The sequence below is a fragment of the Callospermophilus lateralis genome, chromosome 18 (genome assembly GCF_048772815.1).
Source record: "Callospermophilus lateralis isolate mCalLat2 chromosome 18, mCalLat2.hap1, whole genome shotgun sequence".
Classification (NCBI taxonomy): domain Eukaryota; kingdom Metazoa; phylum Chordata; class Mammalia; order Rodentia; family Sciuridae; genus Callospermophilus; species Callospermophilus lateralis.
The window spans coordinates 10,810,308-10,837,139 of NC_135322.1; the positions used below are offsets into that span (position 1 = coordinate 10,810,308).

General features: G+C 48.3%; 1 long non-coding RNA gene across 2 annotated transcripts; it reads right to left on the minus strand.

Annotated features, from left to right (window-relative positions):
* Nucleotides 1-14,191: 14,191 nt before the first annotated feature.
* On the minus strand, nucleotides 14,192-16,311 carry LOC143384074 (uncharacterized). Of its 2 annotated transcripts, none has more exons than XR_013089251.2 (3): nucleotides 16,073-16,311; nucleotides 15,670-15,922; nucleotides 14,192-14,574 (listed from the first exon to the last, which is right to left on the minus strand). It is a non-coding gene; the product is annotated as an uncharacterized LOC143384074 (long non-coding RNA). The 2 variants fall into 2 exon arrangements; XR_013089250.2 differs by having other exon boundaries at nucleotides 14,192-14,594.
* Nucleotides 16,312-26,832: the final 10,521 nt, after the last annotated feature.

Below are 26,832 nucleotides of genomic sequence, written 5' to 3' on the forward strand. Positions count from 1 at the left end.
TGTCCACTCTGGTCCTGGTGGGTGCACCTTGGCATGGCCTCCCCGCCCGTCCATCCTTGGCCGGGAAGCCGCGTCAAGAGAGGAAGGAGGTTGGGGGTGGGGCCGGCGGCATCCAGGGCGCCCTCCTGGGTTGATGCAGGAAAATCTCAGGGTGGGAAAACTTGCAGCCTCTCCCCCCCAGCCCCACCGGATCCTGGTCTCCACGGAGGCCTGGAGGTCACCTCCCTGCTGACCCCTGCCTCTCCGGCCCGAGATGGACAGCACATGATGGATGCTTCCGGGCCTGTGTTGTTTTAATTTTTTTTTTTTCCCTGAGAAGTCAGAAAGAGGAGACGGCCAGGGGTCAGCCCCAGGGCTGGGGTTGGAACCTCACGCACGTTTGAACTCTGGGAGCTGGACACTGAGACTCTTGTAGCCTCCTGGCTGTGTAGCTGTGGGCAGGAAGCTGCCCCTCTCTGGGCTCTGGTTCCTGTCCCTCCCTGGGAAATCATTTAACCTCTCTTTGCCCAGGCTGAGGTAATATGTCCGGAAGATCTACCCCCTTCACTTCATCCCTGAAAGTGATACTTTTAAGGGGGTGTACTGACAATGGAATCCTGGGCTTCATGAATGTTAGGCACCACCACTGAGAGACATCACCAGTCCTTTCTAAAATTTTGTTGTGAGTCTCACTGAGTTGCCCAGGCTGGCCTTGAACTTGAGATCCTCCTGCCTCAGCCTCCTGAGGAACTGGGATCAGAGGTGATCTCCACTGTGTCTGACAAGGTTTCATCTCTTTTTATTGCCGAATACATTCCACAGCACCTGTGTTCCCTGTTTTTTTTGTGTCAGTGGGTAGACATTTAGGTTGTCTCCGCTTTGGGGCTATGATGAATTTGGTCCTCTGTGTTTTCTAGGTTGCAAACATTTTCCTGCTCTTGCCCCCAGTTTTTACCTCTGTGAAGTGGAGGCGGTAGAGAGCCTAGCAGCTGCATTCACTGAACACACACGTGCTCTCGCGGGTTCCCTTGGTGCCCTTCTCAACTTGCTTGCGGACTTGGAGGCGGGAAGAAGTGCATCCAATCCCCCCAACAAGAGCCAGGACCCCGCCTTTATCCCCCAGGCCCCTAGAGCGGCCACCCTTCCACATGCGAGAGGGGGGGGTGGCTCAAGGGGAGGTCCTGTGTGCATGGCACTTGGCACCAGCCTTGACCCATGGAAAGCACTAGAAAACACAATTAGCCTTGCGGACTCAGAGGTGCCTTCAAATCCTGGCTCAGCCCCCTTCTGCTGTGGGAGTGGGGCGGGGTGGCTCTGGTGGCCGGGTTCCTGCTATGTGTAGAGCACTCACCCAGTGGGTCTCCAAGGCCAAGAGTCTCATGGCACTGTCCCCTGGCCTTGGGAACAGAGGCTTCTCCTCGGGGGAAGCAGGTTCAGGAGGTGAGGGTCTGCTGGGAACCCGGGACCAGGCAGAGGCTGGGATTCAGCCCTCAGTCCAGCCCTCAGGTGGACTGAACCGCCCCCCTGCCTACTGAGCCCCACCGTGCGCCATGCCCAGGGGTGCCCAGGGGTGCCCAGAGTGGGAACGGCTGACACCTGGGTAAATAAAACACAGTGCATCCATCAGGACACCTTCACTTAATAATTAAATGAAGGCTGATACGCGCTGCAGTGGGGACGCACCTCCTCTGGGTCCCAGTGTCCTTCTGATGACTGTGGACCCGGCCCCCGTTTCCCATGGGACCATCTGCTGAAGACCACCGACAAAGCCTTTGGGTGGTGGGAAGGGCCTGGCCGCACGGTGGGAGAAGGCCAGGGTGGGGGCCCCTTCACCAGCACCCCAGAGCCAAACAGGGACTCGTGCCTGCAGAAGGGAGGAGGATGCAGAGAGGCTAGGGGGAGCTCCGCCCGCCATCACTGGGCCTGAACCCAGGGTCTTCTGCCAATGCACCCTCCACCCAAGAGCCCAGATGCCTGCCGGGCCCCCACTCCAACCTCTCCACCCCCGACCACCCCCGGAGGCCCCACGTCAATTCCCCAATCTGCCATTCCCCATGAAGCCTCTGTCTTGAGACCTGATCCCTTTCATGGACGCCCTCCCATCCCTCATTCCCCGTTGCTCTCTCTGAGCCTCCCTACCTCCCTCTGCCTCGGAGGTCCTGCCCTCTCTCTGGTCCTCTGAGTCACATTGCCAGCCCTGTTAATGTCACCAAATTATACACTTAACATAGTTAAATGATCTCTTTTATGTATATTTTTCACCACAATAAAAATGTTAGAGAAACCTCATCCTCATTTACAGTGGATTTCCAATCTCCGAGGTCCTCTTCTGGCCCTTACCATCCACTGGTGACTCGGTCTCTGTTAATCTACCATTTGAAGATGCTTTATGTCCACGGAAACAAGCAATCCGTGGGCTTTGTGACTGCTTCCTCCCGAGCGTGGCAGTTTCCAGGGGATCGGGGCTGCGGGGCTCATCGGGGCTCTTTCCTTGTGTCAGCGAGGTTGGCATCACTGTGACCAAAACACCCAACAAGGACAACCTAGAGGATGAAGAGTTTATTTGGGGCTCATGGTTTTGGAAGTCTTGGTCCACAGGTAGCCAAGTCCATTGCTAGGGCCAAGGTGAGGCAGCCACTCCTGGAGGAGAGTCCATCAGAGGGACAATGCTCAGCTACAACAGGGTCAGGAAGCAGAGGTGGGAAGGGCCCAGGGAAGATGCACCCTTCAGAACACACGCCCAGAGGCCACCCCTTCTAGCCACGCCCCACATGCCTAAAGCTACCACCCAGCTCCTTCAAACCAGGATGGACTAAGAAGGTGACAGCTCCCATGACCTAATCATTAGCCTCTGAATTCCTGCATTAACAGGAGCTTCGGGGAGACACCTCATTTACAAACCACGACAGTCTGTCCCTTGTCCCCAGAAGCTCATGTCTATCTCACAATGCAAAAATGCAACTAGTTCGTCTCCAAGAGTCCCAGAGTCTTAACAGTTCCAGCCTTGCCCAGAAATCCTGTCCAGGTCCAAAGTCTTGTGAGATCAAGGCAAACCCTTGGCTGGGAGCCCCTGTAAAAAACAAAAGCAAGTTACATCTATCCATAGACAGCGACACCCAGTAAACATTCCCATTCCAAAAAGAAGAAACAGGGGCATGAACAGAGGCTCCCAGGAAAGATGGAAACCCAGTGAGCAAACGGGTTTCCTACCTCCACACACAGGACCTAGGACACTTGGCCATGAGATGTCATTTCCAAAGGGCTCTTGAGCAGCCCACCTGGGCTCTTTGACCCTGGCGCTCTCCACGGCCAGCAGCTTTCCTCAGTGGACAGTCCATGTTACGGCATCTCTCAATTCTTGGGGTCTCCATTCCAGCTTTAGCTTCTCCTGCACAGCTTCACACGTGGCCCTCTCAGGGGTGGCCTGCAGGGACTCTGACCATGCTTCACTTTTCCTGGCTTCCCAGACCTTCTTCAGGAATCTCGGGGAAGCCACCATGACCCCTTACCTATTCCTGCAACGTCAGCACCCGAGGGATGATGCCAAGATGTGCTGCCATCTTGCACAACACCTGGGCTCCTAGAATCCCAGCTTCAGTGGCCCCCGAGTACCTGTGTGGCTCCGTGTAGTGAACCAACTTCCTCGGCCTCTCTGTGCAAGCAGGGCACCCTCAGGACCTCTTCTCAAAAGAGTTTTCTCCTCTGTGCCCTGGAGCCAACTATCCAGTGGGTGTGGTCTTGTAAATTCCAGAGGTGCCCTCAGGCATCATTCTCAGTCTCTGTGCAAAGTACTTAGCATCACTTTAGGGGCTATGATCTCTTCAACAACCACACCTTCCCCGGCCCCAGCTTTACCTATACTTTTCTGGCCAAACTACAAGACCTTAATATCCTTTAGCTTTGTTTTCTGCTCCCAATTCTCACAGTAAACCTTGATTAAAAACTGCCAGCAATATTCACCCCACTGACTCAATGCTGTGCTATCTTGAATTTTTCTCCACCTACCACTGGGGTTGTGGCTCAGTGGTAGAGCGCTTGCCTCGCATGTGTGAGGCACTGGGTTGGATTCTCAGCACCCCATAAATAAATAAATGTCCATTAACATCTAAATTTTTTTTTAAACACAAGTTTCCTCCCCTAGATTAACGAGTTCATCATCTTTAAATTCAGCCTGACACAAAGTCTCAGGAAATGGACAAATACAATCCTGTTCTTTGCCAAAATATAACATGAGTGGCCTTGATTCCAATTCACAATAGAGCCCTCATTTCCCTCTGAAACATCACAAGCACATTCTGATCAGCATTCTGGTTTTCTGAGGTCCCACAGAACTGTCCATGAAGCTCCACTTACAACCCTCCTAAAGCTTTTCTGTGTGCATCTCTAAACTGTTTAAAATTCCTCCCATAAACCAGCAGCAGAGGCTTCTGAACCACACGGTCAGGTCATCACAACCATGATCCCAGTCCTGGTGAAAATTTATGTTTTAGTTGGTTTTTGCATCATTGTCACCAAACCACCTGACAAGAACCACTTAGAGGAGGAAAATTTTATGTGGGGTTTGTGTTTTCACAGGTCTTTTTTGTTGTTGTTGTTTGTTGGTTTTCTAAATATATATATTTTAGGTGTAGATGGACACAACACAATGCCTTTATTTCTATGTGGTGCTGAAGATGGAACCGGGGTCCCACCCGTGCTAGGGGAGCGCTCTACCGCTGAGCCACAGTCCCAGACCCCACAGGTCTTGATCCACAGATGACCAGCTTCATTGCTCTGGTCCAGGATGAGGCAGCACGTCACGGGGGAGGGGCCCAGTGGAGGAAAGATGCCCAGCTCATGGTGGGGTCAGGAAGCAGAGAGAAAGAGAAGGGAAGGGCCACCAGGCGTGGTGACACATTCTGTAATCCCAGAGGCTGGGGAGGATGAGGCAGGAGGATTGCAAGTTCAAAGCCAGCCTCAGAAAAAGTGAGGCACTAAGCAACTCAGTGAGACCCTGTCTCTAAATAAATACAAAATAGGGCTGGGGATGGGGCTCAGTGGTCGAGTGCCCCTGAGTTCAATCCCCAGTATGGAAAGAAGAAGGAAGGGGGGAAGGGCCCCAGTGAGCCCCCTCCTCCCACCAGTGACCCCCTCCTCCCACCTCCCCTGCCTAGTTACCACCCAGTCAGTCCATTCAATCTAAGATGGACTCTCATAATCTAATAATTTCACCTCTAAATATTCCTGCATTAACAGAAGTTTCTGGGGAACTCCTCATATTCTAACCTAAACACAGCTGACTTTCACATGGTCATGGGAAGGTATACCACCCTTACATGTTTATAAGTTGATGGACATTTGAATTTTGTTTCTATTTTTGAGCTACTATAAATCATGCTGCTATGAACATTCATGTACAGGTTTTTCTTGGCTGAATGCTTGTATTTCTCTAGGATATATATGTTTAGCTCTTTTCCCCCCAGGACTGTGGATGGAACCAAGGGGTATTCTACCACTGAGCCACATCCCCACCTCTTTTCTAAAGTTTGAGACATGGTCTCACTAAGTTGCCCAAGATGGCCTTGAACTTGTGATTCCCCCCTCCTCAGCCTTCTGAGTTTCTGGGATTACAGGCATGTACCATTGTGCCTAGTTTCTTTCTCTCTCCCTAAACATTTATTTCTTTTTTAGTTGTAGATGGACACGATACCTTTATTTTATTTTTATGTGGTGCTGAGGATCGAACCCAGTGCCTCATGCATGCTAGGCAAGCACTCTACCTCTGAGCCTCAACCCCAGCCTCTCTCTTTCTTTACAAATACAAATTACATACATCTGTGGTGTGCATTATGTTTTAACACATGTATACATCGTGGAATGGCGAAATCAAACTAATTACTGTTAGTTACCTGGCCTCCTCCTCATTTCTTTTGTGTGTTGTGAGGACGTCTAAGATCTATTCCCTTAGCAATTTTCAGGTACACAATACACTATTAAGCACAGTCACCCAGTTGTGTGTAGGTCTCCTGTTGAGCTACAGTTGTGCTTTGACCAATCTCTCCTGACTGCTTTCCCTTCTTTTCTAATGTATTTTTAACTATAAATAATCCCTCTAAACATGACTGTGCCTCATGCCACATATTTCAATATATTTTCCATTCATGCAGTTTTATGCAGTTTCTACTTCCTCTTTTGATTTCTTCTTCGACCTCTGGGTTATTTACTTTCATAATACTTGTGGGTGTTTTGAGATTTCTTCATGTTATTGATTCGCTATGGTCAGAGCAAATATTTTGTAATATTTCAATCTTGTAAACAGCATCTAGCTCAGGTCTTGCCCTTCTCTTCAGGATGCCAATCCTGCCTTTTTTTTTTTTTTTTTTTTGGTCCTGGGGCTTGAACTCAAGAGCACTTAACACTGAGCTCCATCCCCAGCCCCTGTTTATATTTTATTTAGAGACAGGGTCTCACTGGGTGGCTTAGTGCCTCACCATTGCTGAGGCTGGTTTTGAACTCGCAATCCTCCTGTCTCAGCCTCCTGAGCTGCTGGGGTTACAGGCGCGGGCTACTGCGCTGGCTTAGATGTACCTTTTGAAAAATGTTTTTCTTCGTAAGTTATTACAGATTCATAGGAAGTTGCAGAATACAGCGCAGGGGTCCTCTGTACCCTTTGCTCATCCTCCCCTGATCCATTTTTAGACTGGAATGAGGAAAAGGGACCATTTTTACCCTCCTACCTGAAAGAACCGGAAATATCAGACAAAATGTATGAGACAGCGGTGAGGACGTCGACCGTCAGGCCGTGGAGGACCAGAGCCCCTGAGGAATGGGAAACAGGCAGCTGGGCCTCCAACTGGCCCTAGAGAGTTGCCGGGGTGGGGACCAGGCTGAGCCCAGAGGAATCCCAAGCCGAGGAACCGCAGCTGGGGCTTGGGGACCATGCTCAAGGTCACTAGATGGAGCACTGCAGGGAGACATTTGCACAGGGAGAGACCCCAGTTCTGCAGAGGGGCTCCCTGAGTACACAGCAGGGTGCTCATGCATGCACGTGTGTGAGGTGGCCAGTGAGAACTGGGGAAGGAACCTTCTGGAAGAATTGGAAGAAACCTTGCCAGGTGCTGGATAATCCTAACATCTCCCGGCAGCCAGAGCGGAAACCCTGTGCGTCTTGGAGCACTGGCAGAAGGCTCTGAAGGGTCTGGCCTCCGTGGTGGGAAATAATTCGTCTTGGTCAAGTGTGGCTACTCTAGTTTGCGTCCTACCTCAACCCTTTCCCTTCCTTTTTAAGACTGAATAATATTCCACATACACTGGAACAGAGAGGAGACCTTACAAAAAGAAGTAAAATTTCTTATTCTGAGTGACATGAATCAGTCACAAAAGAACAAATCTTGCACAATTCTACTTATATGAGGAACTGAGTGTGGTCAGATTCATAGATAGGGAAAGTGCACCGGTGGTTGCTTGAGCCATGGGGAGGGAAGCCGGGGTGGGTGAGTTATTGTTTAATGGGGACCAAGTTTCAGTTTTGCAAGAAGATTCCGGCCTGGTGCTGATGACTGCCCCAAAATGTAAATGCACTTGCCAGATGTGGTGGTGCACGCCTGTGATCCCAGGGATTTGGGAGGCTGAGGCAGGAGGATGGCAAGTGTGAGGCCAGCCTCAGCAACTTAGCAAGATCCTGTCTCAAAATAAAATACAAAAAGGGCTGGGATATCAGTGGTGCATGCCTGTAATCCCAGTGGCTTAGGAGGCTGAGGCAGAAGGAAGGTGAGTTCAAAGCCAGTCGCAGCAAAAGCGAGGCACTAAGCAACTCAGTGACACCCTGTCTCTAAATAAAATACAAAATAGGGCTGGGGATGGGGTTCTGTGGTTAAGCACTCTGGGTTCAACCCCTGGTACAACACACACACACACACACACACACACACACACACATACATACACACACACTTAATGTCAAAGAACTATAAATTTAAAAAGGCTAAGATGCACCATAGCTGGGCACCATGGCACACACCTGTAATCCCAGCCGCTCGGGAGGCTGAGGCAGGAGGATCACAAATTCAAAGCCAGCCTCAGCAACTTAGCGAGGCACTAAACAACTCAGCTAGACCCTGTCTTAAAATAAAATACAAAAAGGGCTGGGGATGGGACTCCATGGTTAAGCGCCCCTGAGTTCAAACCCTGTACAAAAACAGAACACAAAAAGTGAAGATGATAACTTTTAGGTGGTCTGTATCTACCACAGCTGAAACAAGTTTTGTTTTCTTTTTTTAAGCCAGAGGCAAAATAAGGAATTCTTCAGACATTCCAGAGGGTAAGGAATGTCTCCACAGCGGTTGCCTGACAAGATATGTTGCAGGAAACCCTTCCGGGCACTAGGAGGAGATACCAGATGGAAATCTGGGCTGCACAGAGGAATGGAGAAGGGGCGATGGTAACTCTGTGGGGAATTCTAAGCTGCTTTTCTTATTATCTAAATCTCCTTCAAAGAAAACTGACTGGAAACGCAGGCAACTGCCACGCATTATGCGGGTGGATAATCTGAGGCACCGGGGCTGGGGGGCAGGTCTGCACGCCACGTGTGGACTGGAATTGTCCCCTGCAGGGAGCCTGTGATCAGTTAAGGACGTCCACTAGAAACTAAAGGAAACGGAGCTGTGGCTCATCCAGGTACAAAGAAGATAAAATGCAATAACAAAAAATACCGGATTCATCCAAAAGAAGGTAGAAAAAGAGGTCAAAGACCAGATGGGACCCACAGGCGAGAGGGACAGCAGGGACACAGTCACACGGATCCACAGAATCATCACATCAAACCCGGACTGTGTGAGTGTCCAGTTATGAGACAGATTGTCAGGCGGAACAGAGCGAGGCCCACATATATGCTGTCGCAACAAATGCCCTTTGTAAATATAAAGTCCTCTTCTATAAAAGTTAGCCCAAAATGGACTACAGGGAGGAACGGCAAATCAAAACTATAAAGCTCCTAGAAGGAAACAGGAGAAAAATCTCCGTGGCCTTAGATGAGACCCACACATGTCACATTAACTCCCAAAGCAGGATAAGCATGAGCCGTAAGAGAAACCGCGCTTACGTAAACTTTACTGAAATTGGAAACATTTGCTCTCCAAAAAACATCCTTATGAGAATGAAAAGACAAGCCACAGATTAGGAGAAAACATTTACGAGTCACACGCTTGATAAACAACTAGTACCCATAGATTCTGAGACTGCTTAAAAACTGATGTCTAGAAAACAACCAATTTCTTTAAATGAGCAAAGATTCAAACAAATATTTCACTAATGGAGATATGAATGGGTTACATGCATGGCCCAGTGACAGAGTGCTTGCAAGGGGTCCTGGTACCATCTCTAGAACTACAGAGAGGGAGGAGGGAGGAGGGAGGAGGGAGAGAAAGTTTGACACTCTTAGATACCTACCCAAGAAAAAAGAAAGCATTTGTTCAAACACAGATTCAAATGCAGTAGATTGCAGCAGTTTTACCTGTAATAAATACACACAATTGGGAAACAACCCAAATGACCACTCACACATGAATGAATAGCCAAACTATGGTGTGTCCGTGAAATCTTGTACTAATAGCAATGAAAAAGGATGAACTATTGACACGTGCCATAGCGTGAATGAATCAAAAATAATGATGTGGGGTGGAAGAAACCAGACAAAATACTACAGACATACATTTCTGGAAAATTTCTTTCTTTTTGTTTTTCATGGTGCTGGGGCTTGAACCCAGGGCTTTGTGCATGCGAGCCAAGCACTCTACCACCTGAGTTATATCCCCAGCCCTATTTCTGGAAAGTTTCTAAAAAATTCTAGAAAATCTATGATGTCAGAAACCAGATCAGTGATTGCCTTGGGATGGGATTCATTAGGATGCTCAGGTGGGAGGATTGCATAGGGCAGGAGGATCCTGTGAGCATAATATGCTCATTATCTTGATGGTGGCAATAAGTCTCATGGTATACACATATGGCAAAACTGATTCTAGCCAGGTGTAGCAGTCCATATCTGTAGTCACAACTACTGGGGAGGCTGAGGTGGGAGGATCCCAAGTTCAAGGCCAGACTCCACAACTTAGTGAGTTTCTATCTCAAATTAAAATTAAAAAGGCTGGGGATACAGCTCAGCGGGAGAGCATCCCTGGGTTCAATCTCCAGCAACACCAAACAAACAAACGAACTCTATATAGACTTTGGTAAGTTAAGAATGCTATTTCTTGGATTCAATCCCCAACACCACAAGGAAAAAATGCTATTCCAATCCATGATCTATTATTGCTAGTAAAAACATTCCAAATTTCAGGGACTATAAACAACAGTCTGATATTACATTTCATGATGCAATGAGTTCAGTACATTTTTAATACATGCAATTAGTATATACAATTATACTTCAATAAGCTAGGAGGAGAAATGCTTTCTCTCTAAGATCAGGAACAAGACAAGATGTCTACTTCATCTTTATTTTTCAAAAAGTTTTTTTAAAAGTCATTTTTAAGGCTTTTTTCCTGACCCTGTGATGTAATATTTTAGCAGGGGCAGGTGGAAGTGTTGCTTGTGTGTTCCTGACCAGCTCACATGGATCCTGTCTGTCCCTATCTTTGGGTATCATGTTGTGTTGCCACGATCAACCTCTCCTCTAGGAGAACTATGCAAGGCAGTGTGTTTGACAGTCATTGTTATAAGTCTATAAAGTATTTTCTATCTCGTTTTATATATGCAATATGTAAAATTTAAAAAATTTTTTTTCTGGATTGAGAAAAAGGATACAAAATGCAAATCTCACAATTTTGGACGGGGAGTGGGTACCAGGGATTGAACCCAGGGACACTCAACCACTGAGCCCCATCCCCAGCCCCGCTGTTTTGTATTTTAGAGTCAGGGTCTGAGTTGCCTAGCACCTCACCATTGCTGAGGCCGACTTTGAACCCCTGATCCTCCTGCCTCAGCCTCCTGAGTCACTGGGATTACAGGCATGTGCCACCACACCTGCCTTGCTGCTTCTATTAACCCATGACATTATTTTAATAAGTGTTATAAAACCAGCCCACTGAGGGGTTTCCTCTCCTGCACTGCTCCTTGCTGCTGTCCAACCAAACGCACTGGATTGGCCTTAGATGAGACCCACGTGTGCCACGTGTAACACCCAAAGCAGGATGAGCATGAGCCATATGAGAAACCGCCCTTACGGAAACTTTATTGAAATTGGAAACATTTGCTCTCCAAAAAAACATCCTTGGGCTGGGGATGTGGCTCAAGCGGTAGCGCGCTCTCCTGGCGTGCGTGCGGCCCGGGTTCGATCCTCAGCACCACATACAGACAAAGATGTTGTGTCCGCCGAAAACTAAAAATAAATAAATAAATAAATATTTAAAAAAAAAATCCTTATGAGAATGAAAAGATAAGCCACAGATTAGGAGAAAATGGCCAATGGGGGGGAACAGGATATAAAATTAACAAACCAAATTGGTTTATTTAAAAGATTGATATAGGCCAGGTATGGTAGCACACACCTGTAATCCCAGTGGCTCGGGAGGCTGAGGCAGGAGGATCGTGAATTCAAAGCCAACTTCAGCAATTTATCAAGGTTCTAAGCAACTCAGTGAGACCCTGTCTCTAAATAAAATACAAAACAGGGCTGGGGATGGGGCTCAGTGGTCCAGTGCCCCTGAGTTCAATCCTTAGTACCCCCCAAAAAACCAATTAATATAACCAGTAAAGCCCTGGCAAGACCATGAGGGAAGAGGGAAAGAACTCACAGTGAGACGCCCCTGTGGAGCCTGACGAGGGTGAACAGAGAACGTTCTCAGTCACTTTATTATACATTTGGAAACTTAGATGAAGTGGGAAAATTCTTTGAAAAATTCAAGAATTTAAAGTCAGTTCATACAACTGACTAAAGGAGAAAGAGAAGCCCTGAAGGGTCCTTATACAGTATTTATCAAAGGAACTCAGCCCAAACTTAAAAACTTTTCCACTGAATCCAGGTCCAGATGCCCTCACGCCTGGAGTCCTCCAGACCTCAAGGAGGAGGGTTGCTCTCATACACTCTCAGGGAGTGGAAAAGCAGGGCACGCTTCTCTGCTGTTTGGGGTTTTTAAATTCATTTTTTAGTTGCTGATAGACCTTTATTTTATTTATTTATACATGGTGCTGAGAATCGAACCCAGTGCCTCACTCTGCCCCAGCCCCAGCCTTTGTTTTGGTTTGTATTTTTTTGTTTTGTTTTGTTTTGTTTTTCTTTTTCTTTCTTTTTTCTTTCTTCTTGTTTTTTAATACCGGAGATTTAATCCAGGGGCAATTTACCACTGAGCTACATCCCCAGCTTTTTTTTTTTTGGGGGGGGGTGTACTCAGAATTGAACCTTTTTTGTTTTTGTTTACTTTGAGATGGGATCTCACTAAGTTGCTGAGGCTGGTCTTGAACTTGTGATCCTCCTGCCTCAGCTGCTTGACCCCTGTGCTTTTGTACTGGGCCAAATGGGTTAAGCGGGGCCTAGCGTGATGAGACTCCTCTTCTCTGCATGGTCCTGGGGTGAACTTGGCTGAAAGAGAAAACTGCATGGAATTGGAAGTCAAAGTGTAGCACCGTCATGGTCACTTTTCATGAATGGCTGTTCTACTTAAGTGCAGCCAGAAGAGGTGTGAATGCGTCCTTAGAGGGTTACAACCGGCCCTTGCTCTCACCTGCAGTGTGAGAGGCACAGGTCTTCCAGACCTTTCCCCACACTCCCGCTTCCTCTCTCCTGTCCCTCTGCCCTGCTGACCAACACAAGCCCCAGACCCACCACCTGCTGCAGAGCAGCAGCCTTCCAAAGACCCCCCAGGTGTCCCTGGCAGAATTGCTCCCTAGATCTCCCTCCAAGATCTGACTTGTGCACCCACACGCTGCTTCAGGGGGGCTCTCTAGGGCTTTCCCACTGATCCGTTAACTCTCCTTTCTAGAAGTCTTTCCCTAGCACCACCTGCAGTTGAGTAAGGTCTCCTTCCGGTAGTAGATCCCTTATTCCATGAAACACAGTGGTTGGTTTTGTTGTTTTGTTTTTGTTTTTGCTTCAAAATGTTTCTGCCTTTGCAGGGGGTCACGGCATACACCTGTCAGCCCAGTGACTTGGGAGGCTGAAGTAGGATGACTGCAATTTCAAGGCCAGGCTAAGCAACTAAACAAGACCTTGTCTCAAAAGCAAATAAAGGCTGGGGATGTAGATCCCTGGCAGAGCACCCCAAAGTTCAAGTCTGAGTACCCCCCCAAAAAAAGTTTCTGCTTAAAAAAACTTAATATTAGATTGTATGGTACTTGCCTGGCATGCAAGAGGCCCTGGGTTTGATCCCCAGTACCATAAAACAAACAAAAAAGAAAAAGAAAAAATATCATTGTGCAGCACAAAGAAAAGATAAGAACTAAAGACCAATGCCAATGGTATTAGTCAGTTTTTGGTTACTGTTACAAAGTACTTGAACTAATCAAGTTGAAAAGAGAAAAGGTTCATTTGGGCTCACAGTTCTGGAGACTTCAGTCCTTGGTCAGTTTGCCTATTGCTTTTGTGCCTGGGGCAAGGCAGTATGTCATGGCAGGAGAGCATGGCAGAAGCAGCTGCTCACCTCAAGGCAGCTGAGAAGCAAAGAGAGAGGAAAAGGAGAGGCTGGGTGCCTGATATCCCCTTCAAGGGCACACCCCTCCCTGATGACCCGACTTCCATCTACTAAACCCACCTGCTAAAGGTCCCACAACCTTCCAAAAGCACCACACCCTGAGACCAAGTCATCAAGACATGGGCCTTTGCAGGGGACTCTCAAGATGCCAACTATAGCAACTATATTTGTGATCCTGGGTCGGATTCTACACAAGAAAAGACATTGCCACAAAGACGTTATTGAGAAGACTGGAGCTTTTTGAATATGGACTGTGTCTTGAAAGTAGTATGTGTTGGGGCTGCGGAAATGGCTCAGTGGCAAAGCCTGTGTGTGTACAAGGCTCTGGGTTCAATTCCCAGCGTGCGTGCACACACACACACACACACACACAAAAACACAAACACACAGTCTATGTCAGTGATAAATTTCCTGCAGTTGGCACGGCACTGAAATAGAAGAGAGCATCTCTGTTCTTAGGGATTCCCTGCTAAAGTATCTGAGAGTAAAGGATCATGATGTCTTTTTTTTTTTAAAGAATTTTAATATTTATTTTTTAGTTTTCAGCAGACACAACATCTTTGTTTGTACGTGGTGCTGAGGATCGAACCCGGGCCGCACGCATGCCAGGCGAGTGCGCTACCGCTTGAGCCACATCCCCAATCTGGATCATGATATCTTCCTCTCAAATGGTCCATTCGTCATCATGGTCATCAATAGTATTTGGAAAGTTAAAAAACCAGATAAGCAAATGTCAGTGAGCTGTGAAGCTTGATGAAGGATCCATAGGTACTGGTCTTGTAACTTCTGTAGGTTTAAATCCTTTAAAAAAAAAAAAAATCCTAAAAATAGCCTTACCTTCCTCTACCGTCCCTGTTCCAAAGACATGGGTCTCCTCTCCGTTCTTCAAGATTATCAAGCCTGGACAAAACATCTTCTGCTGGTGGCTGTCTGTCTGTCTTGGGAAGAGGATTGCTAGGTGTAAGAGCAAACACACGTGGTTCATTGACTATCAGCAAGTTTCCTTCCACAGAGGTTGGACCATCGTGTGTGCCACCAGCAATACCCAAGATCCTGTTCTCCAGCTTGTGAAATGCTGCCAGTTCCACAGGTGAAAAATGCTACTTCAAAATAGTTTTCTTTGGTCCCCTGTTGGTGGACTGAACCCTTACACGTGCTAACCACCTGCCCTACCACTGAGTGACACACCAGTCTCACTGGTATTATCCTGGATGAAGCTGAGCATCTTTGCATGTGAACTGTCTATTCATCTTTTTTACACACTTTAAAAATTGGGATTTGGAGGCTGGAGATAGAGCTCAGTTGGTGGAGAGCTTGCCTCACATGCACAAGGCCCTGGGTCCAACCCCCAGCACCACAAAAAATAAAATATAAAAATGGGACTTTGATCTTTTTCCTCATGACTTTGCAAAATCCTTTATATATTAAGGCAGTAGACATTTTCTGTACAATGGAAGTTGTAAAGATTTTTCTCTGAGATTGTTACACTTTTCCTTTGTTATGGTATCATCTTTTCTTAAGTAATTTCTAAATCTGTCAAAGTAGATTTATTTATAAATTTTATTGTATTGTTCCTGGGTTTCCCCGAGCATTTTATTAGGTACAATTTCAAACCCACAGAAAAACGGAAGGATTGACACAGTGATCACCCCTGCGGCCACTGCAGATTCCTCTCATATTTTACCATATACTTCTTTTATGATTTTCTATCCATTCATCTAAATAACTCGGAGCATATTATGAACTCGAGCTCAATACTGGCTAGAGGTCCTTTTCGTTATTGCTTTAATTCTCAGCATTAATTGGTGAGATTTTCCCACTCCACAATGGAAATCTCACTTTTGGTTTCTTTTTCAATGGGGATTTCTGATTCATTTGGATACTGTGCATAATTCGAGGAAGGGATCGTATATATACAAATATATGTCACACACGTGTATAGATGGGTTCTATTTTTCAAGTTATAATTCACAAACCATAAAATCCACCCTTTTGATGTATACAATTCAGGGCGTTTTAATATACTCACAAAAGGCGGCAAACGACACCCCTGCCACCGTACGCGTCCTTTTTAACGTGTCATTTCACCCAGTGGCCACTTGGTCGTCAGCAGACATACTAAGAACCCTCCTTTCCGCCCCGGAGTCAGGTCGCGCTCCTGCCCGAGGCCCGGGTGCGCGGGCGCGGAGGGCGGCTCTGTCCCTTGGCCTCTTGTCCGTTTATTCCGCGTGAGGCGTCTTTGAGGACATCTTTATTAAGACCGACAGTTCTGGGCCAGGATTCTGGAGAGAGGGAAAGCAGGACAGTTGGCAGCGACTCCCCAGCGACTGGGGAAAATCCACTCAGGCAGCGGGAAAGGCCGAGGGGTCAGTCGGGGCCTCTTGCCCACCTGCTCCCCAGCCCGGGGTAGGGGTCTCCCCTCCTTTGCGCACCTGTCCCCTGGGGAGCTCTCTGCCAACAAGGCACCTACACAGCAGGACTGAGGCACCCCAAGGCCAAAGGTGTCCAATCCCTGGTGAGGGAAATCTTCCAGGACCTCCTCCGACAGACGGCCGGGTTGTCAGGTGACATTTGTGAAGCCCAACGCGGGGCTCGGGGCTCGCTGCGGGAAGGGGCTGGCGAAGGAAAGTCCGCCCTGCTCCTGCCGGCACTCGCAGGTGCCCAGCAACCTGCCCTGGGCGCGGCTGAGGTCCAAGGGCCTGAGGCCCCGCCTCTGCCCCCGCCCCCTGCCCAGCCTTTCCCGAGGCCCCGCCCCAGACACCCCCAGGCCCTGCCCCGAGCCCCGCCCCCGAGGCCCACCTTGCGGCTCCACCCCTGAGGCCCCGCCTCAGGTGAGACCACGCCTCCTGCAAGAAGCCTTGGGGTCACTGCTTCTCTCTAACGCCCTCCACTGCCTCCTGCTGGACTGCCACCCCCGTCACGTTTCTTTTGAACACTTTGCCCCATATTTGTCTCATCCTATAAAACTCATGGCTCGCAAGGGCTCCCAGCTTCCCTGTCTCTTAAAAAAAAAAGAAAAGAAAAGAAATCTGACTTGCCCTCGTACTGTGCCTCCGATGTCTATCGAGCCTAGAATAGCCCCCCTCAGGTGGAACACGATCCCCCCACTTCAGTACTTTCCTACATAATCTTCAATGCCAGAAGAGGATCCTGGGGACCACCCACAATGGCAGGAGCCACTGCCCTGTGTGCAGCCCCTGCTGGCCCAGACTCGTCTGGACCCTGGGCATCACGTTGCAGTTTGCAGTATCTGAGATGCCCTGGGGAAGAAAATGGGACCAACGATTTCCTGTCCTCACCAGCTGCCCCACACCTCCCACGTTTTCTTATTTAAAACTTTAGAATGTGTTTTTAAAAAATAGTACCTAGTAGAATTTAAAAGACACATACCTGCTTTGGTCTATCAAGTCCAGTTCAGGAAATCTGTTCCTTTGCAAGATACTCACACATGTGGACAACAAACACTCGAAGCTATTCCTGGTGATGGTGTTGGTAGGCACAAATAATAGGGAGCCCCTGGCAGCTCACCAACAGGGAATGATGAGATGAGCAGTGTAGCTAATGGACAGTCACTATGGGACAGTAACAACAATGGGTGGCCTATTGTTTTTCAAGATTAGAATGTTCCCCAAGACACATGCCTACTAGCAAAAGGCAAAGCTGCAGAAAATTAAATTTTATTCTGGATTTTTAAAAAAATCATCAACATGCTTCCAAATGCATTGAGGAAAAAATATCTGCCACATGTTTAATTAGGGGTCACTTTGGAGAAATAGGATTGGAGAGGGCAGGCTGGTTTTCACTTTCTTCTTCTTCTTCTTCTTCTTCTTCTTCTTCTTCTTCTCTCTCTCTCTCTCTCTCTCTCTCTCTCTTCTAGTTGGGATTGAACCCAGGGTTGTTTAACCGCCAAGCCACATCTCCAGTCCTTCTTGTTTTATTTTGAGACTGGGTCTCACTAAGTTGCTTAGGACCTCTCTAAATTGCTGAGGCTGGCTTTGAACTTGCAATCCTCCTGCATCAGCCTCCCAGTCTGCTGGGATCACAACTGTACCCACTCCCTGTGCACCACTGTACCCAACTCCCTGTCTCAATTTTTTAAATGCATTAATTAATAGGGATTGAGATGAAGCTCAGTGGTAGAAACCCCTTGGGTTCAATCCCTACTACCATAAATACACACACACACTTTTTTTTTTTTTTTTTTTAATAATCCACATGCTCAGAAAGGCAGCACTGGTTTTCCCATGAAGGTAATTCTTTAAAGTTAGCACCAGAGAATATGCAAGGTCAGAACCAAGATCCACTTGAACACTTGTGCCGGATGGACACTGGGGAAGGGCGCCTCATCCAAGGGACCCTCATGCATGTCCCAGACCTTGATTTACAGCTGTTAGGACACTTTTCCAGTAGAAGGCAATAGAGTACCGTGTTCTAAGGATGCCCGGCTATTCCGTGGGTTTCCCAACAGAGGGCGGTAAAGAGTGAGCGAGAGGCGCTGTACAGTTGAGATGTCATTGTGTGTCCCTGCCTCTGTGCGTCCCTCACGGAGCGAGGGGGGACATACTGTGTCCCTCTAACAGTCCGGGGAGACTGAGTGGGGCAGTGGGAGGGCAAGCTCAAGGCTGAGGTCAGTGTGCGCAGGGGGCTCAGCCCCACATGTGTCCAGGGACACACACAGGTCTCCTGGCCCTTTAGACCCCCCAAATCCCCTGGGGATCCTTGATAATCCTACCACAAAGTTGCTCTGGAAAGAGCGGGGACTGGAGGGTGAAGGCCTGAGCCCCAGTCCTGACGGGCCCCTGTCCAGCCCCAGCCCCTTCCCTGACCCTAGCTCCACCTGTGCCTCCGCTGTTGGCTGGGCATCCGCCAGGACCTCCTGCCCAGCCAGGGATCCTGTCCCAGACGGGATCCTGTCCCCGCCCAACCTCATCCTGGAACTTTCCAGCCAGGCCTCTCCAGCTCCAGTTCGCTCAGGTTCCACCTGCCTGGAGAGCCGCCATGATCCAGGACTCACCGAATACTGACCATGTCCTGACTGCAAGGTTACTGGCGTTACAGACCCTGTGGACACCGCTGAACAAAAGAGAAAACCAGCACCTGCCCAGGGCGCACTGGGGAAGGTCTTCCAGGAAGGCACGTGGCAGGCGGCAGCTTCGGGACTGTTGGAGTCCAGGGTCACTGGCCCAAGTGGACAGAGTCTAGGAGCCCATGGGGCCTCCTGTGTCCAAGTGAAGACATCGGTTTATATTCTTAATGATAGAAAATCCACTCATTTATGTCTCCTGAGCACCTGCTCTTTCCTGGAAGGTACTAAGGTAACTATGGCAGACCGGGGCTCACCTGGGTACTCTCCGCTCAGCAGCCCCAGTACCTCTCCTGCTCAGAACACTCCATGGCTCCCCAAGGCTCTTGAGGCAAAACAATGCCCCTCATTCTGGCCCTGCATGTCTTGGCTCCTGCCTGGGTCTTCAGCTGTATCTCCTGTCAGTGGTACTCCATGGAAGCACCAGGAAGAGCAGACAACTGACCTAGTTCCCATAAGCACCTTTGGATTTTCCTGCCTCTGGGCCTTTGCACATGCTCTTCCTTTTACCTAGACTGTCTTTTCTCTTGAGACGTAGTTAGTAAATACATGTGGAATGAGGTGGGGCGCATACCTGTAATCCCAGTGACTCAGGAATACAACTTGCAAGACTCAGCAATTTAGCAAGACCCTACACAACTTAGTGAGACCCTGTCTCAAAATAAAAGATAAAAAGTCTGTGGATGTAGCTAAGTGGTAGAGCACCCCTGGGGTCAACCGTTACTCCCAAAACATAAAATACGATAAATTTTAAACTTTCTTGTGGGAGACCAACCTCACACGTGACTGAGTCACACGCCCGGCTGGGTGCTCAGGTGCTCAGTCACAGAAATGTGGCAGAGCTTTCCCCACCCTTCTTGGGTTCGAGGGTGTTTGTCTCGTGCATGGGTGTATCTTGCTACAGCCCCATGGATTGGAGCTATGCTCAACTGTTCCTTTGTGATATTACCCCTTGCCCTGTTTAGGGTAGAATGTTCCATGGAAGTGCCTTGTGTGTGTCCCTTTCTCTTACTGTGCCCTTGGGTGTGGCCTACCCAGGTGTCAGTCAACCTGCTGACAGTGGACATCATGAAGATAGACTGAGCCCCCTGAAACCTGACCCCGTGCCTCATTTGAACAGCTTCTCCTCAATAAAAGGGGTCAGCGCATGCTCTCGCTCTCTCTTCCTGTGGACTCTTATGGCCAGAGGAGCCGTCACAGCGACCCCAAAGAAAAAGGTCTTTGTGGCTCTTGTGTGGTTATTTTGCGCAGCCCAGTCCGCCCAGTTCCCCTGGAGGGACCCCTGAGCCTTTTAGTCGCCACAACAGAAACCCGGCACTTTCTGCTTCCGGTTTTCCTCCTGCTCCATCTCCTTTCTCAGATCTTTTAGTTCTGGGGACTCTAGGGATGACCTGGACTGTGCTTCTCCCATGTCTCTGTCCCCACAGTCTTCTCATCTAGCTTTTGACTTTAAATGCCATTGACATATTGACAAAGCCTAAATTTCCATCTCCAACTTGGGCTTCCCCCTGAACTGCAGGGCTGTGTCCCCAAGGACACGTTTCTCCAAACCTAGGCTCACCCTCTTTCCCCCACACCTGCTCCTCCCCAGTCCTTCTCTGTTGTACAAATGGCAGCTCCGTCTGAAATGTTCTGGTCAACCCTTTGGAGCCATTTATTTTATAAGGTCAGGATTATCTCAGTGTCAGTGTCAAGGAAAGATATCATGAGAGAAAACCTGCAAATCGATATCCCTCATGAGCATACACCTAAAAAATCTTCAATAAAATATTAGCAAATCAAGTCCAGCCATGTGTAGAAAGGATAAGAGATTGGGAATGGGCGAGATTTGTCACAGAAATGCTGGGTGGATTCAACACTTGGAAAAATCCAGTCAGATCCAGCAATCCCACCACTGGGTGTGCTGAAAATAAAGTGAAATCAGAATGTCCAAGAGCCATCTGCACCCCCATCTTTGTGGCAATATTATCCACAACAGACACGATACAGAATCAACTCAAATGTCCAGTGGTGGAAACAGAAAACATGGTACATATACACAATGGAATACCACGCAGCCTTACAAAAGGAGAAAATCCTGTCATCTGCATCAACATGGACGAACCTTATTTTATTTCATAAAGTAAGCCAGGCATAGAAAACCAAATACTGCATGATCTTGCTTATGTGGGGAATCTAAAAACGTTGATCTCATGCAATTAAAGAATAGACTGGTGGTTACCAGAGGCTGAGGGACAGGAAGGTGAGGGACAGGAAGGTAAGGGACATGTTGGTCAAAGTGTACAAAATTTAAAGGCCTGGGAATGTAGCTCAATGGTAAAGCACTTGCCTAGCATGCGCCACCCCTGGGATCCATCCCCAGCACCACAAATGTACAATAAATCTACCTGAACAAATGAATATACAAGAGAACAAAACCACTGCTAACATGATGCTTAATGGCTAAAGACTGAATGCTGTACCCCCTAAGATCAGGATCAGGGAAAGGGTGTTCACTCTAAAATCCTCTTTAAAATCATATTGAAGTTCCTTGCTAGTGCAATAAGACAAGAAAAAAAAAATAAAAGGTATGCAGATTTGAAAGGAAAACTGTCTGTTCACAGATGACATGATTGGTTACATAGACAATTTCAAGAAATCGACTTAAAAAATGTTAGATATGATACAGAATCAAAAAGTGAGTCTAACAATATTTCAGGTTATAAGGTTAAAACCTTGTACTCACAAGCCTGTTTGATTTCTCCGTAAATCTCATCAGCTCTACTTTAAAAGTATATCCATAATCTAAACATCCCTTGTACCTCTACTGTGATCTCCTTGGTCAAAGTCACCAACATCTCTTGCTTGGAATTTGTAAGAGCCTCTTAGTCTAATCTCCCTGTTTCCACCCTCACCCCTTATGGAATTACCTCTTCTGCTCAGAAACCTCCCATGACCCTATGTCACTCAATAAACATTACAGTCTCCACAATGACCCACAGATTCCCCAAGACCAGCCCTGAAGGAGTATCTCGGTTGCCTTCTCCTAGCAGTCTCCTTCCTGTCACTCTGATAAAGCCACAATGAGCAAGCACCTTCCGGCTTCTCCAATAAGCCATGCTCCCTGCCTCAGGGCCTTTGCAGCTGCCTTCATCTTCACCCTGGAATTCCTGCTCTCAATTGTCTGCATGACTCCCTCCCTCACCTCCTTCAGAGTTTTCTCAGTGAGAGCCTCTCTGATGAAAGTAGATAAAAATTGGAACGTGGGGGCTGGGGGTGTAGTTCAGTGGTAGAGGATAAGGTTAGAAGGCACAAGGTCCTGGGTTCAACTCCCAGCGCCTAAAAAAAAGAAACTACATCCCCAGGACTCTTTGACCTCCTTTCCTGATTTTTCTCCTTAACTGTTTGCACCTTTTGACAGAACGTGCTTTACACCTGCCTCCCTCTCCTCTTTTGATTTTTAAAAAACCAGTTTGGTTCACGGCTCCATCCCCTTCTGTACCTAGAAGAAGCCTGGCACAGAGTCGGTGGCCACTAAGTATGTTTTGAAGGAGTGAATCAGAGTGATAATGAGAGGTCTGATAGGAAGCTAGAAAACCAGTGGAAACACTGTCCCCGAGGTGGCGGAAAGGGGACACTGAAAGAAGGCTTCCTGAGGGAGTAGCCTTCCAATCTATGGGGCATCTGAGGACAAATAGACCAGAGAAGCTGTCACCCTCTGCAAGTTGCCCCCCGACTTCGGTGCGCAGGCCTTACCCATGCGGCTGGGGAGAGAACAGGAGGAGGGCAGGAAGGGGCCGCTTCCTCCGCAGGGGCCCTGCCCGACCTCACCCGTGCCTCGTCCTCTCGTCCCCGCATCGGGCGCGCTGACACCTGCTCCCTCATCGGCACAGGTTCGGAGACTTCATTCCTCCAGTACCCTGGCCGCCCCAGCCTTCACCTCCCCGGCCTCCAGCAGTCCCCCTGCCCCGCCCTCAGGGGGCACTCACCTGTCTCCGGTCCTCGGTTCTACAACCCCACCCCTATCACTCCCCACCTGTCCGTGGCCAGGGGCGGCCCTGCGCGCCGGGGGCGTCGGGTAGACAGGGACTCCGCCCCGGGCGGACCAGCAGGTTGTCGTCACTGATGATCAGCGGGGCCTGCTCTCACCGCCCGGCTGGCATTCAGCCCCGCCCCTCATCCTGGCCACGCCCCATTCCAAAGCCCAGACCACGCCCACCCGCCCTCGCGCCGCCCTCTACAGTCTCCTTGCCCAGGACCTGGGCGCTGGGTGGGCGAGGGTCCGCCAAGGGCCTCACGAGCTGGTTGGTGAATCCAACCAACCTGAGGGGTCCTGTTTCTTTCTTTCTTTTTTTAGGCGGGTTTCCAGGGATTGAATTCAGGGGCACTCGACCACTGAGCCACATCCCAGCCCTGTTTTGTATTTTATTTAGAGACAGGGTCTCACTGAGCTGCTTAGTGCCTCGCTTTTGCTGAGGCTGGCTCTGAACTCCTGCCTCAGCCTCCCTCGTGTCTGGGACTACAGGCGTGCGCCGTCGCGCGCTTGATTTCTACTGTCAATCACAAAGGAGTTTATGTATGTAAACCAAAAATGCTTCCTGCAGATTTTCAGCTCAGGCTGAAAAAGTCCTTCCAGTGGCCTTTGCTTCCCCCTGTGACTGTACTTCTCAACCTCCCTTACAAATTCTTTCTCCCTTTTCCCTCCAGTTGTTCTTCGTGTTTTATTATTATTACTGCTGTGGCAAAATATATACAACATAGAATTTTACTATTTAAATTTTTTTATCATGCAATATTGTACACCAGTAGAAAAACTCCTCATTTGGGGACGGCAGAAATCCTGTATGACTGTGCGGAGCAGGGGAGGATGTTTTCTGAGGTTTTGAGGGAAGGAAGCTGTTGTGTAAGAGAAGAATCGGCCAAGGCAAAGAAAATCCTCAGGAATGTCTGCTGCGGTCTAGCAAGGACTAACTTTTATGCGAGGCTGGATTTACACATCCGAGAGCTTGATAGCTTGTTGACAGCTCAGCGGATTAAGATTTTGTTAGGCTCTCTTGAAAAGGCAACCAGAAAAATGCACCAGTAGCCGGGGACAGCCGGGCACACCCGTAGTCCCAGCAACTCTAGAGGCTGAAGCCGGATTGCTTGAGTCCAGGAGCTCAGGAATAGCCTGGGCAGCAGAAAGTGACCCTGTGTCAAAAATAAAAATAAAAATAAAAAGGGCTGGGGATGGAGCTCAGTGGTAGACTGACCCAGGGTTCAATCCCCGGTGCTAGGGAAAAAAAAAAAAAAAAAATTGGCACTGTCTCTATACTCTGCTCTCAGCTTACCTGATTGTGACAACCTTGTTCACCTGTATTGCCAAGAAAATAATGGGGCTGCTGCAGGTATCCTCGGAAGAGCTGTAGCCTCTCGGATGTGTTCTAGAGCAGATTTTTCAGGTCAGCTGGGCCCTGTGGCGGCAGGCAAGACCCTATGCTGCACATGGTGGCTCCAGCTGCCACTGTAATTGACAGAGGCAGTTATTTAACTCTGGGCTCCCACTTGCCTCCAGCTTCCCATGCTGAGCCACTAACACAGCTGTGTCTGCCCCTTGTGACCTTCTGGATGGATTTTTTTCTTTCTTTCTTTTTCTAAAAATTATAGCTATTAACACATATTAATTGCATGAATTAACAGGTCTCACTGTGGCACTTTAATTCATGCATATATCATACTTCCGTCATCTCCACCCTCCTTTCTGCCCTCTCCTGCCCTCCCCTTTTCCCCCAGCCAAACGGATTTTATAGATCCAAATCCTCTGTGGGTCAAATTGGACCAAGGAACAGCCAAACAACAACAGAACAAAAAAGCCCACTTGTTTGCCTGGCAGAGCATGTCTATAATCCCAACTACTCAAGAGGCTTAGTCAGGAGGGAATAAAGTTTGAGGCCAGCCTCAGCAATTGAGCAACCCTCTTTCAACCCTTTTCAAAATAAGGGCTGGGATATAGCTAGGTGGTAGAGTTCCTTGCTTTAATTCTCAGTACTACAAAATAAATAAATAAATGTAAATTATACTCAAAACTGTCCTTGAACATCAGGGCAAGTGGTACATAAACTTATTTTTTTTGTTGTTGGGGGGGGTGCTGGAGATTGAACCCAGGGTCACTTTACCACAGAGCTGCATCCCTGGCTCTTATTTTTATTTTATTTTATTTTTTAGGTGTAGATGGACACAACACAATGCCTTTATTTTTTATGTGGTGCTGAGGATCAAACCTCAGTCCTGCCCCTGCGAGGCGAGCTCTCTACCGCTGAGCCACAATCCCAGCCCCTCTTATTTTATTTTCAAGAAAGACTTGTTAAGTTGCTGAGGCTGACCTTGAACCTGCAATCCTCCTGTCTCAGCCTCCTGCATGGCTAGGATTACAGTGTGTGCCCCTGTGCCTGGCAGAACAGAAACCTTTTGACATGAAAAGGACTTTAAGTTCTTGCCCTATGTTTGCCTTGTCCAGTCACCTGCCATCGGCCATTATGGACCTCTGGACTGCTCTGACGCTGAACGCCCTTCACTGTCCACATCCCACCTGACAGAGTACAAGGACTTTGGGTTACTTCTCCCAAATTCACCCTCTTTCACCAGGAAGTGGCCTGGAGAGGTCATGCCCATTTTTCCATAGAAATGGAATGTAGAAATTGACAGATGGGAAACGTTAACAGTGGTTCACTTCATGGTTTGAATGTAGCCCTTGCTACTCTGCCAAAAAAAAAAAAAAAATCTGGCATACTTCAAATAGGAGATGTGGATTCCTGTGTCTTGGTTGCCCTGTGCCTGACACCTCTAAGCCTGCCTTCCCTGGACTCACGGAGTATTGTGGAAACGTGACTGAGCGCTCTGATGGTTCTGGGGTACCTGGAGCATCATCCACAGGTAACAGATGCCTGGCCCCCACTGACAAGCCTTGGAGTCCCTTTTCACCAGAAGGTCAAGTGCCCTTCAAGGTTGTTTGAAAAAATTCTCCCTGTCCCCTTGCTAAGACAGATTTTATGAAGTATCACTGACCATCAATGCTGCCATTAAATAAAATATCCCTCTGGACTCCCAGGAGCTGGGCCAAGTTGGACGCAGCTCACCAACCGCAGGGTGCTTGGAAGGCCAGCCCTGCAGATGGTCTCACAGAGTCTGTTCCCAAGCTCCTGAAGCCGTAAAATTGGCAGATTATTCCCAAGGTCTCCATCTCGGGGTTGGGGAGTCAGCTCAGTAGAGCACTTAGCAGGCAAATCCTGGGCTCATCCCCAGCACCAGAAAACACAACAACAAAAACACCTTCATCTTCATCTCTGTCTTTACTTTTCCTCTTCCCTAGGACCCACTCCTAGTGGAAGGACAGGGCCAAACTCCTTTGACCTTTTAAGCAAAAACTTTTCCTTTTGTCCCATCTATTAAGAAGCAGATCGGGGTCGGGGCTCCGTGGTGGAGCGCTTGCCTAGCACTGGTGAGACCCTGGGCTCAATCCTCAGCACCACATAAAACAACAACAACAAAAAAAGCTAAATTCTTAAAAAAAAAAAAAAAAAAAAAAGTAGATTGGAAACTGCTTCTGATCCATGTGTCCTCTTCTCCTTCTGACCTTCTACTATGGACTCTCTTTAAGTCCTGGTGGCCAGGGGGATGATGGATGTCACAGCCTATTGGCGCTCACATTCCTGTGGCCTGTCTTGGAACTCCATCTTGCTGTCACTGATCCTTCCTGCTTTTCTGAAAGCCCTCATGGCCTCGTGCCCATTCCCCGGACATGGTCATGTCCACTGACGGGCGTGCTTGCCCGGGTTGTCCACATCTAACAGGGCAAAAGGAACCGGAACTGTTTTTTTTCCCTGCCAAAGTGAGCACCTGATGGACCAAACACGGAGGGTGGATGGGCAAGAGGTGGTGTCTACAACCCCAAAGAAAACCCTCCTCTTCTTTTTTTTCAAATATTTATTTTTTAGTTATAGGTGGACCCTATCTTTAAAAAAAAAAATACTTTTAGTTGTAGATGGACACAATACCTTTACTTATCATTACGTGGTGCTGAGGACCGAACCCAGGGCCCCACCCATGCTAGGCGAGCGTTCTACCACAGAGCCCCAGCCCCAGCCCAAGAAA